We start from the raw sequence: 23545 nt of genomic DNA on the forward strand, positions 1-23545 counted from the left end.
GTAGCATAAAGGGTTGAAAAAGATAGCCCAATGGTTGATGTTCATGCGGACTTCAAAAAAGCATTTCAGAAAGCACCACATGACCAGTTCATTCAGAATATGGAAGTAAATATTATTAAAGAGATGGTGATAGCCTAGTATATAATTACTGATGAGACAGGAGAGGCAGAAAGTAATCGTGCTTGTATAATTGGAGTGAATTTGCAATGGGATCCCTAGGACTCTGAGTTTTTTGCACTCAAAGTGAGTCTCTTTGGGACTCAGATATGGATATCTGGAAAAAAATTTCAAGATACCAGTTTTAATTACTTAATGGCTGCCTCTTTGGAGACAAAAGAGAGGATCTTCCAAAATTAAGTTCATGGTATCTTTGGGAACCAATAGGTCCTTATCACAGAGTCCCTACATTGTGGAAACAGGCCACTTGGCTCAACAAGTCCTCCAAAGAGTATCCCACCCTGACCCATTCCCCTACGCTATTACTCTACATTTCCCATGACTAATGTGCCTAGCTTTTATATCCCTGAACACTACGGACAATTTAGCATGGCCAATTCACCTAACCTGGATATCTTTGAAGTGTGGGAGGAAACCGGAGCACCTGGAGGAAACCCACGCAGACCTGGGGAGAATGTGCAAACTCCACACAGACTGAGGCTGGAATCGAACCTGGGTCCCTGGTGCTGTGAGTTAACAATGCTAACTATTGAGCCATCATGCTGCCCCAGGACATGAGACTGTCAACTAAAGTCACGTGATCACCAGTTGACCATAAGCCTATGAGACAATAAAAAACAGGAACAGGGGTAGGCTGTTTGGCCCCTCAAGTCTACTCCACTGTTCAATAGGATCATGGCTGATCTGATATTCCTTACGTCCAGTTTCTTGCCTTCCTCATAATCCTTGATAGTTCTACTGATCAGGAATCTATCAATCTCAGCCTCAAATTGGCACAAGGACTCTGCCCCTCATTGCTCTGTGGCAAGGAGTTCCAAAGACTCACAATCCTCTGAGAGAAGAAATTACTCCCCATCTCGGTCTTAAATTGGTACCCTAATTCTGAGACGATACCCTCAGAGCTTAGACTCTTCCCTTTCAGTTGTAGTCTGTTGAAGATGCCATTCAGATGTTCAGCTTGGGCTGGAACTGACCTCGTGAGGCTGTCCAGATTCCTAACAAAATGCTCTGTTCGTGATTATGCACAATTGCAGTGAGGAAGGAAAATATGGTTCATTATTCATCTTCACCTGTGAAAAACATCAAGGAAGAGAACATCCCTAAGGATATTTAAATCCCGTCATTGGTTAAAGAGAGCATGGCAGTACTGTGAAAGAGAATGCCTCAGAGGGCTCAAGTGCAGAGTCATTTTGGCTGGAGCTGAGAAACAAATGGGGAGCAGTTACATTTCTTAGTGTTGGCTATGGACCACCCATCAGCTGGAAGCACTTAGAGGATCAAATTTGCCGGGAAATTACAGAGATGCGTAAACATCATTGAGTAGTTATATTGGGAGACTTTAATTCCAGAAATATAGAGTAGGATATTGGTCATGTAAAGGACAGTGGAGGAAAGTGTTCCTAAATTGTGTTCGAGATAAATTTTGACAGCTGACTGTGTCCAGTCCTATAAGAAAGGATACATTGCTTTTCTTGGTTCCTGGAAATGAGGTGGAGCAAGTAAATCAGGTGTCAATTGAGGAACATTTCAAAGACTGTGATCATTATATTTTCAAGTTTTGGATGATGATGAGGAATGGTCATTTCAGGGTTAGAAAGAATGAATTAGCGGTGATTTTAATGGGGCAAGAATAGAGCTGGGTTGGATAGATTGGAGCAAAATGTAGGTGGGATTAACTGGAACTGAACAATGGGTTATCTTTAAATTGGAAATGGTTCAGGTACAGCTAAGGAATAATCCCAGAAAAGTGAAATGTGAGACAAACAAATCCAGAACTACTTGGTTGACAAAAGAGTTAGAAACTAAAATAAAGCAGATTAAGTGTGCTTATGAAAAGGGTAAAATAGAATATACAACTGAGAACCAAGACAATTGCAGAAGGTTCAAAGTGAAAGTGAGAAAGTATATTAAGGAAGAAAAGAAGAATGATGGCAAAAAATAGCAACCAACATAAAGAGAATCCAAATGTCACCCTTTGGTATTTAAACTGTAAATTAGAGCTAAAAGTAGGAGTAGGGCTAATTTGTGCCAACAAAGGTGATTTCACATGGAGGCAGGGGACATAGCTCAGGTATTAAACTGATAACTCGCATTTGTCTTTTTCAAAGAGGAAGATGTTATCCTGGCCATGGTGATAGAGGAGGGAACTCAGACAATTGAAGAATTTAAAATTGCTAGGAATAAGTTTTGGATAGCGTGAGGGTACTTAAAGCTAACAAGGTATTGGGGCCAGTTGAGATGCATCTAAGAATTTTTGTAGGAGTTGAGAGCAGCAACTGTGGCACTGACCATAACTTTGTGTGCTGCTGAGACTTAGGGTACTACTAAAAGACTGGAGAGTTGCAAACATTCTGACCTTGTTCTGAAAACACTGTAAGGAAAAACCAGATATTACCATCCAATTAGTTTAACTTCAGTGCCGAGGAAGCTTCTGGAAACATTTATTGAAGATAGAATTAGTAGTCACATGGAAAGGAGAGTGCTGATTAAAAAGAAACAACAAGGATTTCGAAAGGGGAAACCACATTTTCCTAACTTGCTGGAGTTTTTGAAGATATATTAGAAAAAATCAATGAGGGGAAGACTGTTAATGTGACAGAAATGGATCTCCAGAAGACATCCAATACAGTGCCACACAACAGACATGTGAGAAAGGTTATAGCCCGTGAAATAAAAGTGACCGCTACATGGCTACAAATTTGGTTGAGCCATAGGAAACAGAGAAATGGCGAATGAACATTTCACCAGCTATAGGAAGTATGTAGTGAAGTTCCCAGAAGTCATTACTGGAAACTTTGCTTTTCCAAATATATATTAATAATCTAAAATTTGGTGTGCCAGGAACAATTTGAAGGTTTTCAGACAATACAAAATTTGGAAGCATTATAAATAAATGGTGGACAATGTAGAATTTGAAAGGAACTTGGTAAAGTGGATGAGTAAAGGGCAGTTCAATGTAGAAAAGTGTGAAGTGATGCATTTGTTAGGAAGGAAATGGAGAGACAGTATAAAATAATTGATAGAATTGATGTGCAGCAGCAGAAGGATTAGATGGAGAGAGAAGTTAATAAAGCATATAGTATCTTACATATAATTAATGAGGATATAAAGTGCAAGAGCAAGGAGGTGCTGCTAAACTTATGGAAGACACTTATTAGACTTCAGTTGGATATAGTACCCTCTTGCAAATCAGTGAGAGCATCTCAGCAAAACGTGTGTGTGTGGATGTGCGTAACAGAGAGTGAAGGATTAGAGTTTTAACTGACAGTTATATGCAGACAGTTTATAACTGTTTCCCTGTAGCTAGTGTCTAATTACTTGTATCAAATAGTTAATATTTTTAGTAATATTGATTAAGTCCATGCGTTTTGTTAAGCTGAGTCTGGAAGGCAGGTAAGTAATGGAATTCTGCATATTTTTAGAAATACTTAACTTTTGTGATGACTCCAGTAATACTGGGATTTCCAGCATCTCACCCCAGCAAGGTGTAGAACTAGGGATGTGGCACTTTGCAAATGAGAATAGATTGGAGAGATTGAGACTGTTCTCCTTGGAGCAAAGAAAGCTCAGAGGAGATCTGCTAGAAGTTTTTGGAATTATAACCATGATGGATAGGATAGATAGGGAGAAACTGCTCCTTCTTGCAAGTGATCAAAAATATGAGTCCACGTATTTAAGTGATTTGCAAAAAAATGCAAATATGATGTGAGACTTGTTTCCATACAAATAGTTCAGAATTTGAATTCACTGTCTGGAAGTGTGGTTGAGGCATTTTTGGAAGCATTGAATGATTATTAAAAGAGAAACAATCTGCAAGGTTATGGGGAAAAAGCTGGAGAATGGCATTAAGTCATGATGCTATTTGGAGAACTGGCACAGATGTGATGGACCAAATGGCTTTCATCTGGGCTGTAATACTTTAGAGACTTACATGGCCTAACAACAGTGCTGCAAAGATGTGATGCTTTCCCTTGAAGATGCTTCCCTTGACCTGCCAGGTTTCCTGGAGTTTCCTCCCAGACACCAATATATCTGTTAATGTGGGGGCCCCCAGCATATTTTACTACTTAAAAGCCAAACCCACCTCGTGCAAGTGAGTTAATCACCTCACCCCCTGCCTGACCTTCGTTACACCCAGAATGGACCTGAAGTGAGTGTGAGTCCCAGTTTGAGATTTTTCCATTTTTACATTTCACACAGCCCCGACCCATTTTTAAGGGTTAAAACTGCCCCCTTTGACGCCATCCTGACGCATAAATGTCATATCAGTGTCTCATAGATAATTAGGAAACAAAATGCACAGGAAATGAGGGATGGGTGCTGCTCGATGTTGAGTGGGAGTGAGAAGTGATGTGATGGATAATACAGTGTGAAAGTTGGAAATGGGTGTGGGTGTTAAATCACAGGATTCAGGTGAATCAGCAAATGTACTCATTTTTCTTGATCTAATCTGGTCATTAAAATATTCTCTGGACTGCATCCAATAACTAGGCACAACAATCCTGTTGCTCACCTCCTCAGCTACCTCCAAAACACTCCTTTGTTGGGGCAGCAGCTTCCTTCCTCTGCTTTTTGCAGGAAAGATATGCAGTCATGAACCTGACTGCAATGAGCAGTACTGCCAGGGATTTATGTTTGAATCTAGAAGCTGTTTCTGCTCTCCCTGTAGCATTCATTGTGAAGACCTCCTGGATCCGGCAATCTCCAATGGTGCCCTATTCTTTTAAGTGCAGCTACAATTGAGTTGTATGATGGAACATCACACCCACGGAAAAGCCTGGAGCAACAAAATGTGTTTTGCCTTAAATAAGACGCAGTCATAGTTCTGACCTATTCAATTGATTTTCGCCCACACTATTCCACACCACTGTTTGGAACCTCACGTTAATGTTGAAGTCATAATTTCAAGTAGTTGGTGAATACAAAGAAAGCATTAATGGAAGAATAGATTTACTTTTCATGTAGACAATATCAGAATCTGGAATGAATTACCACAATCATTTGAAACCATCAATCTGCATCTAAAAGAAAATTAGACAGAAACTTGAAGAAAACTGTTACAGGACTGGGGCCAAAAAGAAGTACATACATGACATGCAAATGACTTTCTCCTTCACATAAAATTTGCAGCATAGAAACACGTAATTTTATCAATCTGGTCTGCATTGACTTTGTGATTCGTACATGTATTAGCTCAACTGGTTTCATTTCAACCGATCAACAGATATCCCTTTCCCCTTCATGTAATTTTCTAGTTTAATACATCCATTGGCTGAATTTTATGTTTACAAGGTGAGACTGCTGTATTCTGCCAATCTGTTGTTATGATGTGTTAAGAGTCCAACATTACCGTGTTTATCCACCATAATACAATAGGTGGGTATGCATTGAAACTGGGAGCCCATCAACATTTGTAAAGCGAGTGGTTAAGGCCTTTTTTGAGTGACTGGAGTATAACGTTATCAATGCCATAAAGTAATGGCATGTGGAAAATGTCATATACCTTTCTTTCATTGACTGTTGAAAAGATTAACATAAAGGTTGCAAGTTGGACTATGTCTGACTTTAGCAGATGAGTCAGGTATTGTTAAACATTTTGGTTTTCATAATTTTGACTGCATCAAGGAAATTATTCAGGGAAGAGGGCGCAAAGGATCTGTTCTCTTATTAATGCACCACGATATTAAACAGGGATTGTACATTCAGTTGGAGGCACCTCCTCCAGGTAAGTGGTGGGGTGAGAAGAGGGAATGAGGATGTGAACTGGCCAGATGAGGGTATACTATGAGGTACTGCAATGTAGGAAACCAGCTGAGGAGTGAGGAGCTGAGGAAGAGACAGGTAGGTGGCAACTGAGTGCACAGTGCCAAAACAACTTACTGTTATGACCACATGAGGAGAACCTGGATATTAATCCAGGCTCCTTGTCCCCTTCTCACCCTGGTTCTGGACCCTGGAACTTAAAAATACAAGTCATTATACAAGGTTTGGATATCCCTGAGCTTAGCTGTTTCAAAAGAGGTGGGGGAATGGCGTTGCTAATCAGGGATAGCATCGCAGCTGCAGAAAGGGAAGTCCTTCAGGAGGGTTTTTCAACAGAGTCAGTATGGGCAGACGTCAGAAACAGGAAAGAAGCAGTCACTTTATTGGGAGTTTTCTACAGACAACCCTCCCCCCCCCCCCCCCAAAAAAAAGAATAGCAGCAGAGACACAGAGGAGCAGATTGGGAGGCAGATTTCAGAAAGATGCAGGAGAAGCAGGGTGGTTGTCATGGGTGACTTTAACTTCCTTAATATTGATTGGAACCTCCTTAGTTCAGTTAGTTTGAATGGAGCAGTTTTTGTCAGATGTGTCCAGGGAGGATTCCTGAATTGGTGCTTAGCAATGAACCAGGCTAGGAGTCAGATGTCTTGGTGGGAGAGCAAATCGGTGATAGTGGTCAGAACTCCATGACCTTTACTATAGTCATGGAGAGGACAGGAGCAGACGGTAAGGGAAAGTATTTAATTGGGCGAGGAGGAATTACAATGCTAGTAGGCAGGAACTGGGGTGCCTATATTGGGAACAGATGTTCTCAGTGAAATGGACAATAGAAATGTGGAGGTTGTTTAGGGAACACTTGCTGATAGTACTGGAGAGATTTATCCCACTGAGGCAAGAAAGGGATGATAGGGTGAGGAAATCTTGGGTGACAAGGGATGTGGAATGTCTCATCAACAAGAAGAAGGAAGCTCATTAAAGGTTGAGGAGGCAAGGATCAGACAGGGCTCTAGAGGGTTCCAAGGTAGCCAGGAAGGAACTGAAGAATGGACTTAGGAGAGCTAGAGGGAGGAATGGAAAAGCTTTAGTGGGTAGGATTAAGGAAAACCTCAAGGCATTCTACACTTATGTAAGGAACAAGAGGATGGCCAGATTGAGGGTAGGGCTGATCAGGGTTAGTGGAGGGAACTTGTGCCTGGAGTTGGAGGAGGTGGGGGAGGTCCTTAATGAATACTCTGCTTCAGTATTTACTACTGAAAGGAACTTGATATTTGTGAGGACAGGCTGATATGCTCAGATTGATGTTAAGAGCGAGGATGTGTTGAAATTTTGGAAAACATAAGTCCCCTACTCCAGAAGGGATATACCTAAGGTTACTGCAGGAAGTGAGTGAAGAGATTGCTGTGCCTTTGGTGATGATTTTTGCATCCTCACTGTCCACTGGAGTAGTGCCAGATGATTGGAGGATGGCAAATGTTATTCCCTTCTTCAAGAAAGGGAATAGGGATAATCCTGGGAATTACACACCAGTCAGTCTTACATCTGTACAGGATTGAAGAACTGAATGGGTAACTTCTGTTTAGATTAGATTGCTTACAGTGTGGAAACAGGCCCTTTGGCCCAACAAATCTACACCGCCCCACCCATACATCTACATCTACCCCTTACCTAACACTACAGGCAATTTAGCATGGCCAATTCACCTGACCTGCACATCTTTGGACTGTGGGAGGAAACCAGAGCACCCGGAGGAAACCCATGCAGACACAGGGAGAATGTGCAAACTCCACACAGAGTCGCCTGAGGCGGGAATTGAACCCGAATCTCTGGCGCTGTGAGGCAGCAGTGCTAACCACTGTGCCATTGTGCTGCCCACAATGATTTAGCTTTCAAATTCTTCCACAATGACAGGTTTTCTAGATTCGATTAGATTCCCTATAGTGTGGAAACAGGCCCTTCGGCCCAACCAGTCCATACCGATCCTCTGAAGAGTAACCCACCCAGACCCATTTCCCTCTGACTAATGCACCTAACACTATGGGCAATTTAGCATTTTATGTGATTGTGGGAGGAAATGGGAGCATCTGGAGGAAACCCACGCAGATGCAGGGAAAATGTGCAAACTCCACACAGACAGCTGCCCGAGGCTGGAATTGAACCTGGGACCCTGGTGCTGTGAGGCAGCAGTGCTAACCACCGAGCCACCGTACTGTGGTGTGGTACCGTATCGTACCGTATCTGTGGTGGACAAATTATTTCTGAGAGACAGAGTTTATGATTACTCGGAAAACCATAGTTAGATTAGAAATCATCAGCATGGCTTTGTGAAGGGCAGTTCATGCCTCATAGGCCTTATTGAATACTTTGAGGATGCGACAAAACACATTGATGAAGGTAGAGCAGTGGATGTTGTATACATGGATTTTAGCAAGGTGTTTGATAATGTTCATCATAGTAGGCTTATTCAGAAAGTAAGGAAGCATAGGATACAGGGAAATTTTACTGTCTGGATATAGAATTGGCTGGCCCATAGGAGGCAGAGGTGCTAGTAGGTGCAAAGAATTCAGCCTGGAGCTCGATGACCAGTGGTGTTCCGCAGGGATCTGTCGAAGACCTCTGCTTTTTGTGATTTTTATAAATGACTTGGATGAGGCAGTGGTAGGGTGGGTTAGTGAGTTTGCCAATGACATGAAAGTTGGTAGAGTGGTAGATAGTGCGGAGAGCTGTTGTAGGTTGCAACAGAACATTGACAGGATGCAGAGCTGATAAGTGGCAGATGGAGTTCAACCTGGAAAAGTGTAAAGTGTAAAGTAATCCATTTTGGAAGGTTGAATTTGAGTACAGAATACAGAGTTAAAGGCAGGGTTCTTGGCAGTGTGGGGGAAAAGAGGGATCTTGGGGTCCATGTCCATTAATCCCTTAAACATACCACCCAAGGTGATAGGGTTGTTAAGGTGTATGGTGTGTTGGCTTTCATTAGCAGGGGGATTGAGTTTAAGAGCCACGTGGTTATGCTGCAGCTCTATAGAGCCCTGGTTAGACCACACTTGAAATATTGCATTCAGTTCTGTTCACCTCATTTTGGAAGGATGTGGAAGCATTAGAGAGGCTGCAAAGGAGATTTACCAGAATGCTGCCTGGACTGGAGGGCATGTTTTATATAAAAAGATTGAGGGAGTTAGGGCTTTTCTCATTGCAGTGAAGAAAGAAGAGAGATGACTTGATAGATGTGTACAAGATGATGAGAAGCATAGATAGACTGAATAGTCAGAGACCTTCTCCCAGGGTAGAAATGTCTATCACAAGGGGGCATAATTTCAAGGTCATTGGAGGAAGGTTTAGGGGAGATGCCAGAGGTTGGTTCTTTACATAGAGAGTGGTGGGTGCATGGAATGCACTGCAGTGGTAGTAGAATCAGATACATTAAGGACATTTAGTGACTCTTGGATCGGCACATGGATGATAGTAAAATGAAGGGTATGTAGGTTTGATCCTAGAGTAGGATAAAAGTTCAGCACAACATCAAGGGCCGAAGGTATATTCTATACCTATGGAGTATAGGTCAGAATGCACACCAAATATCCCATCAATGATTTGCGTTCCTAATAGTCACTGGTTCTCAAAGGAGAAGGTTATGTGCTTTAAAGAATAAATGATCACAGAGTTCATGGCCTGGGTGGACTCTTCCATGGTCTATACCTGTACAGACAACTTATAACCAGCATTTTAGTAACAAAAAGAGTTTGGATAGACTGAAGTAGTTTTCCTTGGAGCAGAGGACACTGAGGGCAAACATGAGTGAACCTTTTTAAAATTAAGAAAGGCATGGATAGGGAACGAATGTTTTCCCTTGATAGAAAGATCAGAAGATAGAAAGCAGGGGCATGGATTTAAGATAAAAGCAAGAAGTTTAAAGAGGATGTGAGAAACATTATTTCAACTCAGAGGGTGGTGTAAATCTGGAACTCACTGCTTATGATTGTGGTAGAAGTGAACAACCTCATGCCATTTAAAAAAACATTTTGGTTCATACCTTAAATCCAAGACACACAAGGCTATTAGTGAAGTGCTGGAATATGGGATTAGAATAGTGAGGAACTTGTCTTAAACTGGAACAGACTTGATAGACCAAAGGGCCTTTTTCTGTACTGTAGATCTCAATGATAGTAACCCCTCCGGAATCTCTGCTACATGTCCACATACCTTGATATGTGTACCCAGCACCTGTTTCCTTACAGATGACTCTACAGGTTTATCATCAGCCTTTAACTCAGCATCTTGGTTGCTTCCAATAATCTTCTGACTGCCAGAGCGTTTTTCATGCAACTGTCCAATATTGGGATCTTACCCCGGGCATCTTTTGCTGGCCTCCATTCATTAACCATCAACTTGAGCACCTCCCATTCAATCAACGCCCAAATTGTCAATTTTGATAAACCACCATTTCTCCTGTTTTTCTCTCTTATTCATTGCATGACCTCTTCTCCAGAAATTAAAGGGGGAATTTGTTAGGATTATGATGTGCTTTAATCATGCCTGCATATGTGTGACTATTATGCACTTTCACAGAGACATATTTTTTCAATGTCTCTGCCAATTTCTCTGCATGGTTCTTGTTGCAATGCAGAGTGGAATGTTTACATCATATAACCTTACACACTTCAGTAACACACAAGACAACCCTATAGTTTACCTACATCTCACCTTTCCATTTGTCATCAGGATGCTGACACATTCATCTATGCAAACGTCAAAAGACTGGTGAGCCTTTTCCAGTACTGCAGCCAGGTTTCCCAGATTATTCCGAGGCTACTGATCTCTGTTGCAAATTCTATCCAAACTGCTTTCATCTAGCAATCTCCTCTGCCCATTAGTGGACATGAAAACCTTCCACCTGTAACATGAAACCTGGAGAAAGTCATTGTCAAACCTTGAGCTACCCTTGGTCTTGTATCCTCCCGCTATTGGCTTCATTCTTGTGTCCAGTAGTGGAGAGACAGAGTCTTAAAGAGCTAATATTCAATATCTCCCAGAACATCATTCTGTTGCTATTCTGAAGAAGATCTGAAGAAGGATCACTTGACCCAAAATGTTAACTCTGTTTTTTTCTCCATAGGTGCTGTCAGAACTGTTGAGATTTTCCATAATTTCTGTTTAGAATATAGAACATAGAACAATACAGCGCAGAACAGGCCCTTCGGCTCTCAATATTGCACCAACCTGTAAACTATTCTAAGCTCCCGACACTATCCCATCGTCATCCATGTGTTTATCCAAGGATTGTTTAAATCTCCCTAGTGTGGCTGAGTTAACTACATTGGCAGGTAGGGCATTCCACGCCCTTACCACCCTCTGAGTAAAGAACCTGCCTCTGACATATGTCTTAAAACTATCACCCCTCAATTTGTAGTTATGCTCCCTTGTACAAGCTGACGTCATCATCCTAGAAGAAAAGACTTTTCACTGTCTACCCTATCTAATCCTTTGTCTTGTATATCTCTATCAATTCCGCTCTTAGCCTTCTTCTTTCCAATGAGAACAAACCCAAGTCTCTCAGCATTTCCTCATAAGAGCTTCCCTCCAGACCAGGCACATCCTGGTAAATCTCCTCTGCACCTTTTCCAATGCTTCCACATCCTTCCAGTAATGGGGCGACCAGAACTGTATACAATATTCCAAGTGTGGCTGCACTAACATTTTGTACAGCTGCAGCATGACATTGTGAAACCCAATCCCTCTACCAATGAAACTTAACACACTGTATGCCTTCTTAACAGCACTATTAACCTGGGTGGCAACCTGTAGGGATCTATGTAAATGGCTCCAAGATCCCTCTGCATATCCACACTATCGAGAATCTTTCCATTGATCCAATACTCTGTCTTCCTGTTATTCTTCCAAAAGTGAATCACCTCACACTTAGCTGCATTGAACTCCATTTGCCACCTCTTAGACTAATTCTGCAATTTATCCAAATCCCCCTGCAACCTGTAACATTCTTCCACACTGTCCACTACTCCATCGACTTTAGTGTCATCTGCAAATTTACTAATCCATCCACCTATGCTTGCATCTAAGTCTTTTATAAAAATGACAAACAGCAGTGGTCCCAAAACAGATCCTTGTGGCACACCACTAGTAATTGGACTCCAGACTGAATATTTTCCATCAACCATCACTCACTGCCTTCTTTCAGAAAACCAGTTTCTAATCCAAACTGCTAAATCACCCTCAATCCCATGCCTCTGCATTTTCTCTAACAGCTTACCATGTGGAACCTTATCAAAGGCTTTATTGAAGTCCATGAACATCATGTCAACTGCCCTACCCACATCTACATGCTTGGTCACCTTCTCAATAAAACTTAGTGAGATTTGTGAGACACGACCTGCCTTTGACGAAAACATGTTGACTATCTGAAATCAAATTGTTGCTTGCTCATTGATTATAAATCCTGTCTCTTATAATCCTTTCCAAAACCTTTCCAACAACAGAAGTAAGTCTCACTAGTCTATAATTACCTGGGTCATCTCTACTGCCCTTCTTGAACAAGGGCACAACATTCGTAACCCTCCAATCCTTTACTACTAAACCTGTAAACAATGACAACTCAAAGATCAAAGCCAAAGCCTCCACTATCTCCTCCTTAGCTTCCCAGAGATTCCTCAGATAAATCCCATCCAGCCCAGGGGACTTGTCTACTTTCATTCTTCCTAGAATTGATAACGCCTCTTCGTAACTAACCTCAATCCTTTCTAGTCTAATATCACGCATCTCATTCTTCTCCTCTACAATGTTCTCCTTTTCCTGAGTGAAAACCAATGAGAAATGTTCATTTAACACCTCACTGATCTCCACCAGGCCCACACACAGATTCCCACTTCTGTCTTTGACTGGCCCTATTCCTATCCCAGTGATCCTTTTACTCCTCACGTATCTATAGAAAGCTTTAGGGTGACCTTTATACTACCTGCTAAAGACTGCTCATGTCCACTTCTTGCTCATCTTAATTCTCTCTTTAAATCCTTCCTAGCTACTCTAACTCTCTATCACATCATCTGAACCATCTTGTCTCATCAATACATAAGCCTCCCTTTTCCGCTTAACAAGAGATAAAATTTCTGTAGTAAACCCTGGTTCCCTTACCTTATCACTTCCTCCCTGCCTGATAGGGACATACCTATCAAGGACACGCAATATCTGTTCCTTAAACCAACTCCACATTTCCATTGTCTCCATCCCCTGCATTTTGCTACCCCATTCTATGCATCCTAATCCTTGCCTAATTCCATTATAATTGCCCTTGTCCCCCCTGTGGCATGTACTTATTCCTTCATTCGCTAAACTAAACGTAACTGAATTTTGGTCACTCTCTCCAAAGTGCTCACCTACAATTAAATCTTATACCTGGCCTGTTTCATTACCAAGCACCAGATCCAGTGTGGCCTCCCCTCTTGTCGGCCCTTCAACATACTGTGTCAGGAAACCCCCCTGTACACACTGATCCATCCGACGTACTGGAGTTATAGCATTTCCAGTCAATGTTGAGGAAGTTAAAGTCCCCCATAATGACCACCCTGTTCCTTTCACTCCTACCCAGAATAATTTTTGCCAATCCTCTCCTCCACCTCCCTGGAACTCTGCAGAGGCCTATAAAAGACTCCAAGCAGTGACCTCTCCTCTCCTGTTTCTAATCTCAGCCCATCCTACCTCAGTAGACAAGTCCTTGTCAAAAGTTCTTTTATACACCGTTATATACTCCTTGACTAACAAAGCCACACGTCGCCCTCTTTTACCACCTTGCCTGTTCTTAATGAAAGATCTAAAACCTGGAACCTTCAACATCCATTCCTCACCCTGCTCTAGCCATGTCTCCGAAATGGCCACAACATCGATGTCCCAGGTACCTATTCATGCTGCAAGCTCACCTACCTTAATTCAGATACTTCTGGCATTGAAATAGACACACTTCAAACCAGCTTGCTGAATGCCAGCACATTCCAGTGATAGTGAAATCCTGTCACTGTCCTCCCTACTCTCATTCTCATGTGCACTGCAACTATACCTCAGGGTCCCATGTCCTTGCTGAGCTAGTATAAACCCTCCCGAATAGCACCAGCAAATTTCCCACCCAGGATATTAGTACCCCTCTGGTTCAAGAGAAGACCGTCCTGTTAGTTGAGGTCCCACCTTCCCCAGAATGAGCCCCAATTATCAAAGTACCATAAACTCTCCCTCCTGCACCATCCGTGCAGCCACGTGTTCGGCTGATATCCCTCCCTATTCCTTGCCTCGCTATCAATTGGCACGGGTAACAAATCAGAGATAACAATGCTGTTTGTTCTAGCTCTCAGCTTCCACCTTCGCTCCCTGAAATCCTGCCTTACATCCCTATCCCTCTTTCTACCTATGTCATTGGGATCTACATGGACAATGACTTGAGGCTGGTCACCCTCTCCCTTCAGGACCCCAAAGATACGATCTGAGACATCACGGACTCTGGCACCTGGGAGGCAATACATCAACCATGAATCTCATTCGTTCCCAACAAACCTTCTATCTGACCCTCTATCTATTGAATTCCCAATGACTAACACTCTCCTCCTTTCTCTCCTTCACTCCTGCGCAACTGGGACAGGCTCTGTGCCAGAAACCGGGATCCCACTGCATACCCTTGGTAAGTTGTCCTCCCCAATAGTATCCAAAACGGTATACATGTTTTTCAGGGGAACCACTATAGGGGGATTCCTCCACAGACTGCTTTATAGAACATAGAACATAGAACATTACAGTGCAGTACAGGCCCTTCAGCCCTCAATGTTGCACCGACCTGTCTTACTAATCTGAAGCCCATCCATCTACACTATTCCATTTACATCCATATGCTTGTCCAATGAAAGTATCTCTGTATCTTACTTGCCAACATTGTCATTTTCTATGTTGAACACTGTTGAAAAATATTTATTTAGTTTATTCCCCTTTGAACAGTCACCCAGTTTTCTTCGTGCCCAGGAGTAACTTCTTCCTTGTAACTTCTATCTATCACAGCCTCTGCCTCCCGAATGATCCGAAGTTTATCCAGCTCCCACTCCAGTTTCCTAACACAGTCTTGGAGGAGTGAGAGTTGGGTGCACTTCCTGCAGATGTACTTGGATGGGACACTAATGGCATTCCTCACCTCAAATATCATGCAGGAGCAACATTGCTCTCCCTGCATTGCCATCCCTACTAGTCCCCTCATCACAAAGTAAAAAAGGAGAGAAGCTTATCTGATGTGTCCCTGGTGTTTAAGGTTGGAGGAGGTGGATGGGTGGGAAGCCCTGCAAAGGTAGGGTCTCAGGTTTAGAAAACACTCACTTATATAGCCAGAGGGGAATTTTAAAAAGTCCCTTCTTTCCCAGAAACCTCTGTTGCATTTCTTTTTTCCAGTATCCATTATCCTTTGGTTCACCAGATTCGCAAATGTCCTTTAGGAAAGACAATTTCCTGCCTTTATCTGGTCTGGCCTACATGTGACTCGACACCCACAGCATTGTCGTTGACTGTCAACTGCCCTGTGGGTAATTAGGGATGGGTAATAAATGCTGACCTAGCCAGCAATGCTCACTTATTTGAGAACAAATTAAGAAAACATAATTCTTTTAGAGGTAAAGGAGGGAGTTAGTGATTCATATCCTTCCAGATCAAATTCCTGTCCACTGCTGAGGCACATAAAATTTATCACTTTCTATTTACCTCAACCACTACACGTGGTTGCAAATTCCATACACTCACTACTCTGACTAAAGAGGTTTCTCCTAAATTCCTCATTTGATTCATTAATGACACTCTTCTGTTTATGTCCACAAGTTTCGGACTGCACTGCAGCTTCTCATCTACTCTATCAATTTGCTTTCTAACGTTACAGGTTCTCCAAAGTCATCTCTCAGACTACTCTTACTTAAAAATAAAGAGCCCTAGCCTGATCAGTCTTCCTGAATAAGTATAACTGCACCCAAGTGTAGATAAAGAGGAGATTGGCTTGACATAGATTGCAGAGAATAAAAATAAATCAACACATTTACAAAAAGAATCAAGCAGCAAAGCTCAGTGCAACATTTCAAGTTAGTCGAGAAGGCCAAACTGACATAGAATTGAGAGAGGTAAAACTCCCAGGGAATACTAATTATCAGGAATACTCTCATTTTTTTATGATTCTGAGATGCCGGTGTTGGACTGGGGTGTACAAAGTTAAAAATCACACAACACCAGGTTATAGTCCAACAGGTGCTTGGACTATAACCTGATGTTGTGTTATTTTTAACTCATTTTTTAAAGACAGAAACCCCGGAATGTTTAATGTTTCCTAATTTTGGTGTTCGCTCAGTTCTGGCATTGTTTTAAGAAATCTTTCTCCACTACTTTTCTATTACTTTAGCAATGTGGAAACCACTTACTGTGCATAGTATCCTAAGTGCTAATATTTTCAAAATGCAGACTATTCAAAAACAAGATACTGTATTCAAAACTGTCCAAAAATAATAAGAATTTACGGATCAGCACTTGCATTGTAGAAGTTGTGCAATAAACCACCTACAAACATAAGTCAAGGAGAACAATTAACAATAAAGGTAAGTTCTTAAAGGGACATGCAATTTTGACAAACATAGAAAGGTGAATAACATTATTACATTTGCTGTTATAAATTGAAGGATACTGATGCCAACCAGCAGACATTCGTGATTATCTGCTAATTTGCTAAACTCAAACTGTCAAATGCTAATTCTTTTCAGCCGTCACATCTGATGAAATATTGATGATCTCGCCATTTAGAAAATGAATACATCACTGGCCTAATTAGCACCCTGCCACTTCTGTCCATCATTTTAATGTATCACTAGAGTGCTTACAGTTCAAGGGTTTCTGTGTATTTATCTGATTAGCATTATCTTGTGCAGTCATTTTATATATTCAGATGAAGTCATTTACAAAAGTACTCTAATTCGTTGGTCCAAGGTTGTACTGAATGTGCTAAGGTTCTGCTGAATGGTAGAAGGCTTCAGAAGCATCAGTGACTGAAATACTTTTGTAAAACACAATGAATGTTTGGCAATACAAAAATTAGCTGTCTTTATCACTCCATGCAAGGTTCAGATTTATTTTGTGCGCTATGTTTTTACACCTGTAGAAATACATATATGTTTGGAAAAAAAGCTTACATTGCTCATAATATAGAGAGCATGAAAATAAGTATATTTTCTGAGGTTGGTGATATCTGACAAGGGCTGGATTCTAGAGTCATAAACAGGGAGGTCACCAACCTGAAAAAATGGTCTTAATAATGTTGGGTCAACAATCTAATGTCATTCCACCAATCTCCAGCATTCCAGAAGGTGAACAGGTGCCAAAATGAGAGTCCACATAGCATCCTAAAACTAAATGATGAACAAGACTTGTACTCAGTAAAGAGACAATTGACTCCAACTCTACATTGGCCACTTGTGCCCCTGAAACTGCCACCAAGATTTTCTCCAGTGGGAAGGGAAAATTGGGTCCAGTGTAACTGCACTGCTGTCATTCAGAGGGGTGGAATTGGTGGTAAATGCAGTTTGAGGGTAGTGGTGACTATACATGGTAAGCTGTAGCTGCCGTCAGTCAGATCCAATCCTTTTTTGATGGATTTTCAGAAGAATATAATTGTGGGCATTAGACCTTCCAGGAAAGAGCTGATCTAAAGCTGCTGGGTTATTTGGAAAGGTAAGTTAACCTATGGGGAATTAGGGTGCCCCTTTGGGTAGGTCCAAGGACTTATTTTGGGTGGTGAAGTGCCCTCTAGTGAGGTCTGGTACTCCATGGAAGTGTTGGAGTATACTTTTGGATTGTTCATGTGCACTTTGGTAATGTTATAAATAGACATGAATGTGCATAAAAAGTGAGTAAACTCGTGTGATCTGTTACGCTCATTAGAACTGTCAACTTGTCAAAGAAACTGTCAAATTGTAAAAGGAACTATCAAGTGAATTGTCAAGCTCATTGGAACTGTTAAGGAGCCTACTAAACTGTCAAAGGAACCATCAAACTCTCAAAGGAAATGTCAACTGATTGTCGAAGTGGCCATTAAAGAAACCATCCAGCTGTAATATGAACTGTTAAACTGCCAAGGGAAATGTCCAGCCCATTGGAAACATCAAACTGTAAAGTTATTTAAATATTCTGGTCTTCAATTTTTTATGAAATCTATCTGCAGTATAAAAACAAATAGTGAATAGTGCTTACTATTTCACTCTGGTGACAAATGCCTGAAGGCTGTCATTAAATGACTGGTTTCAAACCTGCCGATATCAACAGTTTGACTGACAGTTCTAAGTTCTTCTGGAGGCTTTGAAGTGGGACTGTGAATACAAATGCTTGTTTTCATAAGGGATTAAGTAGTTAAAGGAATTTGCATGTTTTCTCTAATTTCAATTTAAAAATATAGCGCAGTTATCAATAAGCACATAGAACATTCTTTCATTTCAGCTTGAGTATTCAGGTCGGCCCATGGTAAATACTGGATGATTTTGAATGGACAAGGGGCTTGTAAAGACAAAGGCTGGTGTGTTGGAGCATAGTCTGGTATGAGCTGGCTCAATGTTGGTACAGATGCAGACACAACGACACAGAATGTTATTTCAGGCAGCTCATAGCTTAGCCTAATACAAACTAGAATGATTGATAGCATCAAATATATTCAAGGCATCCCCGATAGTTAAGCCACAAATTTTTATAGATAGGGACAGCATGAGCATTTTTCCACTATAATATTATGTCCATCAGAACAACCTGAAGAAATCTTATGTTTTATGTAGGTCATAACCATAGCCACAATCACAGCCCCAGTCATCTGATAAGAACCTTGCAAAAGCTTAAATTAGCTAAATATACTGAATAATAAATGGAAACAAATTCTGTAGACATGGAGAATCTTACTAGAACTACAAAAGCTAAGTTGCATTTCAAAAAATCAGGATATAGGGGCAGATAACCAGACACCCAAAATAAATTTACTACCTTCGAGGAAGAGTTTATTTTCTCCATCTAAGGAAAAATATTAGTTTGAAAAGAAAATAATGAAGGCTCAGATCACTAAATTTAACAAACAAACATTGTTAAAAACATTTAAAATTATGCAGAAAAAACAAATTAAATCTTTTAGGAAAAAAAACCTGTCAAGCAAATTATTAAATTATCAGCATCATTCAACTGAGAGTGAGCAACTGAGTGCTGAAAAAGAGTATTATAAAACAATGTCTTGAAGGGAAAAAAATATTTTTAACAAGCTTTTATTTTTCAATTGGAATTATTTAAGAGCTGATATGAGCACAAAGAGAGTTTTTTCAATGTAAAACTGCATAGTAAGTTCATTGAAGAAGCAAAAAGTGAACAAATTATCCAGAACGTTTAAATCATCATGAAGTTTTGAAGACCAGGAAAATTGAGCAAAATTATAGTCTTTCCTCCATCTTGGATGAAATAAAAAATGCAATATTTCTTCATCTTAGAACATTTCAGTAACCTTTAAGTGAAACAATGAGGATAATTCTGTAACAGTAGCTTTTCAACTTTTATTAGTACAAATTTATGAATATTTACTGAAAAGCAAATTAAGACAGTCAAAGTTAAAAAAATTCCTCAATAAAACAGAAAATTTATTAATATCCCAGCTTTATAAGCAATTCATCTTCATGAATCAGTAATGGAAAAAATATTGTTAAAACACCTTTTCATAGAAGATTTAACATTTAATGCAACTGAAGTGGTTACATAATTTATAACACTGAACAATAAAATTAACCACAAAATAATTAAAAATTTTCAAAAATTTCCAACACCTTTCAAAACATCATTGTGAATGAGGGAAAGAACAGGTTTTGTAGAATGACAATGGAGAAAGATTTTAGTCAGTTTAAACAGGGATTGAAACAGGATATGAGCCCATGGGACCGAAGACAAGTTGACAAACTGGATCCAAGTGAAGCAGTGAAGTCTTGTTGCAACTTTATTGAGCATTGGTTATGCAACACATGGAAATTTTATGTAGTTCTGGTCGCCAAACTGTCAGAAGGACGTTATTGCACTGGAAAGGATGCAGAGGAGGTTCACCAGGATGTTGCCTGAAATGAAAAGTCTCAGTTTTGAGGAGAGACTGGTTAGGCTGTATTTGTTTTCCCTGGAGCAGAGGAGACTGAAGGAGTTTCTGATAGTGATATACAAAATTATGAGAAATATAGATGTCCAAGAAAAGATCTAAACTCTTGTATCGACTTGGGAGCTGGAATACCATTGATTGCCCTCACTTTACCTTCCAAGGGGGTAACCTGGTGTTGTCAACTCTACTGCCCAAGTAGATGTCTTGAGATGCCTGGAACACAAACGTTTCCCTTCTAAGGCAAACACCCGCCTGGGAAAATATCTAAGGCCTGTGTCCATGTTCTCCAAGTGCTCCTAATTGGCTTTTTCTGTTGTTAACACATCATCTCAATAAATGGCAACCTGGGGTAGACCTTGTAAAATGTTCTCCATTGTCCACTGGAAAAGTGCACAATCTGATGATACACGAAATGGCAGGCTCGTATATTGGTACACACTGTTATGGATATTGATTGTAGCATACTTCTGGGATTCCTCATCTAACTGCAATCGCAAGTATGCATGGCTCATGTCTAGTATTGTGGATAATGTCCCCCTGCCAGCTTTGGGCGCAAGTCCTTTATGCAAGAGATTGGATATTTATCCAGCTGCAAAAAACTGTTTACCGTTTGCTTAATATCTCCACAAAGGTGAAATGCTCCATTGAACTTCACAATTGTTCTAGCCAGTGCTACCTGTTCTGTAAACTGCACTACTTTGATGATTCTTTCGCTCTCCAGCCTCCTGATTCCTGCCTCCACTTTTGCCCATAATGCAAATGGCACTGGGTGGGCCTTGCAGCATCATGGAATTGAACAAAGAACAAAGAAAACTTACAGCACAGGAACAGGCCCTTCAGCCCACCAAGCCTGAGCCAATCCAAACGTACTGTCTAAATCTGTCGGTCAATTCCTAAACATTTGTATCCCTCTGCTCCCCACCTACTCATGCATCTGTCATGACACATCTTGAATGAATCTACCATACCTGCTTCGACCATCTCTGCTAGCAACGCATTCCAAACGCCCACCATCCTCTGTGTGAAGTACTCGCCGTGTGTATCCCCCTTAAACTTTCCACTTCTCATCTTGAAAGCATGACCTCTTGTTATTAAATCCTTCACCCTGGGAAAATGTTTATCTCTATACCTTTCATGATTTTGTAAACCTCAATCAGTTCCCCCCTCAATCTCCTTTTTCTAATGAAAATAAACCTAACCTACTCAACCTCTCTTCATAGCTAGCACCTTCCATACCAGGCAACATCCTCGTAAACCTTCTCTGCACCGTCTCCAAAGTGTCCACATCATTTTGGTAATGTGGCGACCAGAACTGTACACAGTATTCTAAATACAGCTGAACCAAAGTCTTCTACAATTTTAACATGACTTGCCAGCTCTTTTACTCAATATCCCATCCAAAGAAGGCCAGCATACTATATGCCTTCTTGACCACTCTATCCACCTGTGCAGCAACCTTCAGGGTACAATGGACCTGCACTCCCAGATCTCTCTGCCCATCATCAACTTTTCCCACGGCTCTTCCGTTCATTGCATAATTCGCTCTAGATGCATCACCACTTGCCTAAATGCATCACCACATTTTTCTTGATTGAAAGCCCATCTGTCACTTTTCCACCCAACTCTCCAGTCTATCTATATCCTCCTAAATTCTCTGATAGTCCCTTATGCTTTCTGCTATTCCACCAATCTTCGTGTCATCTGCAAACTTGCTGATCAGACAAACAGTGCCCTCTTCCAGATCATTTATGTATATTACAAACAACAGTGGCCCCAGTACTGACCCCTGTGGAACACCACTGGTCACCTTTCTCCATTTTGAGAAACTCCCTTCAACCACTACTGTCTCCTGTTGCTCAATCAGTTCTTTATCCACCTAGCTAGAACACCCTGCACACCATGTGACTTCACTTTCTCCATTAGTCTACAATGGGGAATCTTAGCAAATGCCTTACTAAAGTCCATATATATGACATCATCAGCCCTTTCTTCATCAATCAATTTGGTCACTTCCTCGAAGAACTCTATTAAGTTGATAAGGCACGATCTCCCTTGCACAAAACTATGTTGCCTATCACTGATAAGCCCATTTTTTTTCTAAATATAAATAGATCCTATCCCTCAGTACCCTCTCCAGTAACTTCCCCACCACTGACATCAGGCTCACTGGTGTGTAGTTACCCAGAATATCCCTACTACTCTTCTTGTACAGGGGGACAACATGAGCAACTTTCCATTCCTCCGGCATCTCACTGTATTTAAGAATGCCACAAAGATATCTGTCAGGGCCCCAGCTATTTCCTCTCTTGCCTCCCTCAGCAACCTGGGATAGATCCCATCTGGTCCTGGGGATTTGTCCACCTTAATAGCCTCTAGCCTACCCAATACATCCTCTCTACTTATGGCCAACGTGATCCAGACTAATCAAACTTCTATCTCTAATCTCAACATTCATCATGTTCCTCTCCTCAGTGAACACTGATGCAAAGTAATCATTCAGAATCTCACCCATTCTCTCAGGTTCGACAGCCTTCCTTCATTATCCTTTCGTGGACCAATCCTTTCTCTAGTTACCCGCTTGCTTCTTATATAAGAATAAAATGCTTTGGGATTCTCCTTAATTCTGCTCGCTAAAGCTATTTCGTGACCTCTTTTATCCCACTTGATTCCTTGTTTAAGATCTGTCCTACTCTTCCAATATTCCTCCAGGGCCTGTTCTGTTCTTAGCTGTCTAGACCTTATGTACGCTTCCCTTTTCCTCTTGGCTAGTCGTACAATTTCTCCTGTCATCCATGGTTCATGAATCTTGCTCTTCCTTTCCTTTGCCTTCAACAGGACATGCCTATCCTGCACTACTGTTAACTTATCTTTGAAAGCCTCCCACATCTCAAATGTGGGCTTCCCTTCAAATAGCTGTGTCCAATCCACATTTCCCAGCTCCTACCTAATTTTGATATAATTGGCCTTGGCCCAGTTTAGTATTTTTCCCTTAGGACCACTCTCTTCTTTATCTACGAGTATTCTAAACCTTACAGAATTGTGGTCACTGTTCCCAAAGAAATCCCCTACTATAACTTCTGCCACTTGTCCTGGCTTGTTCCCAGTACCAGGTCCAATATGGCCCCATCCCTCGTTGGACTATTGACATACTGCTCTAGAAAACTCTCCTGGATGCTTCGTACAAATTCTACTCCATCCAGATCTCTGACACTAAGTGTATCCCAGTCAATGTTGGGAAAATTAAAATCACCACTACCCTATTGCCTCTACATCTATTCATAATCTGTTTACCTATTTGTTCTTCTACCTCATGCTCACTGTTGGGAGGTCTGTAATACAGCCCCAACAATGTAACTGCACCCTTCTTATTTCTCAGCTCTACCCATAATGCCTCACTACCCAAGACCACCATAGTGTCCTCCTTTAGCACAGCCGTGATAT

The sequence above is a fragment of the Chiloscyllium punctatum genome, chromosome 1 (genome assembly GCF_047496795.1).
Source record: "Chiloscyllium punctatum isolate Juve2018m chromosome 1, sChiPun1.3, whole genome shotgun sequence".
NCBI lineage: Eukaryota > Metazoa > Chordata > Chondrichthyes > Orectolobiformes > Hemiscylliidae > Chiloscyllium > Chiloscyllium punctatum.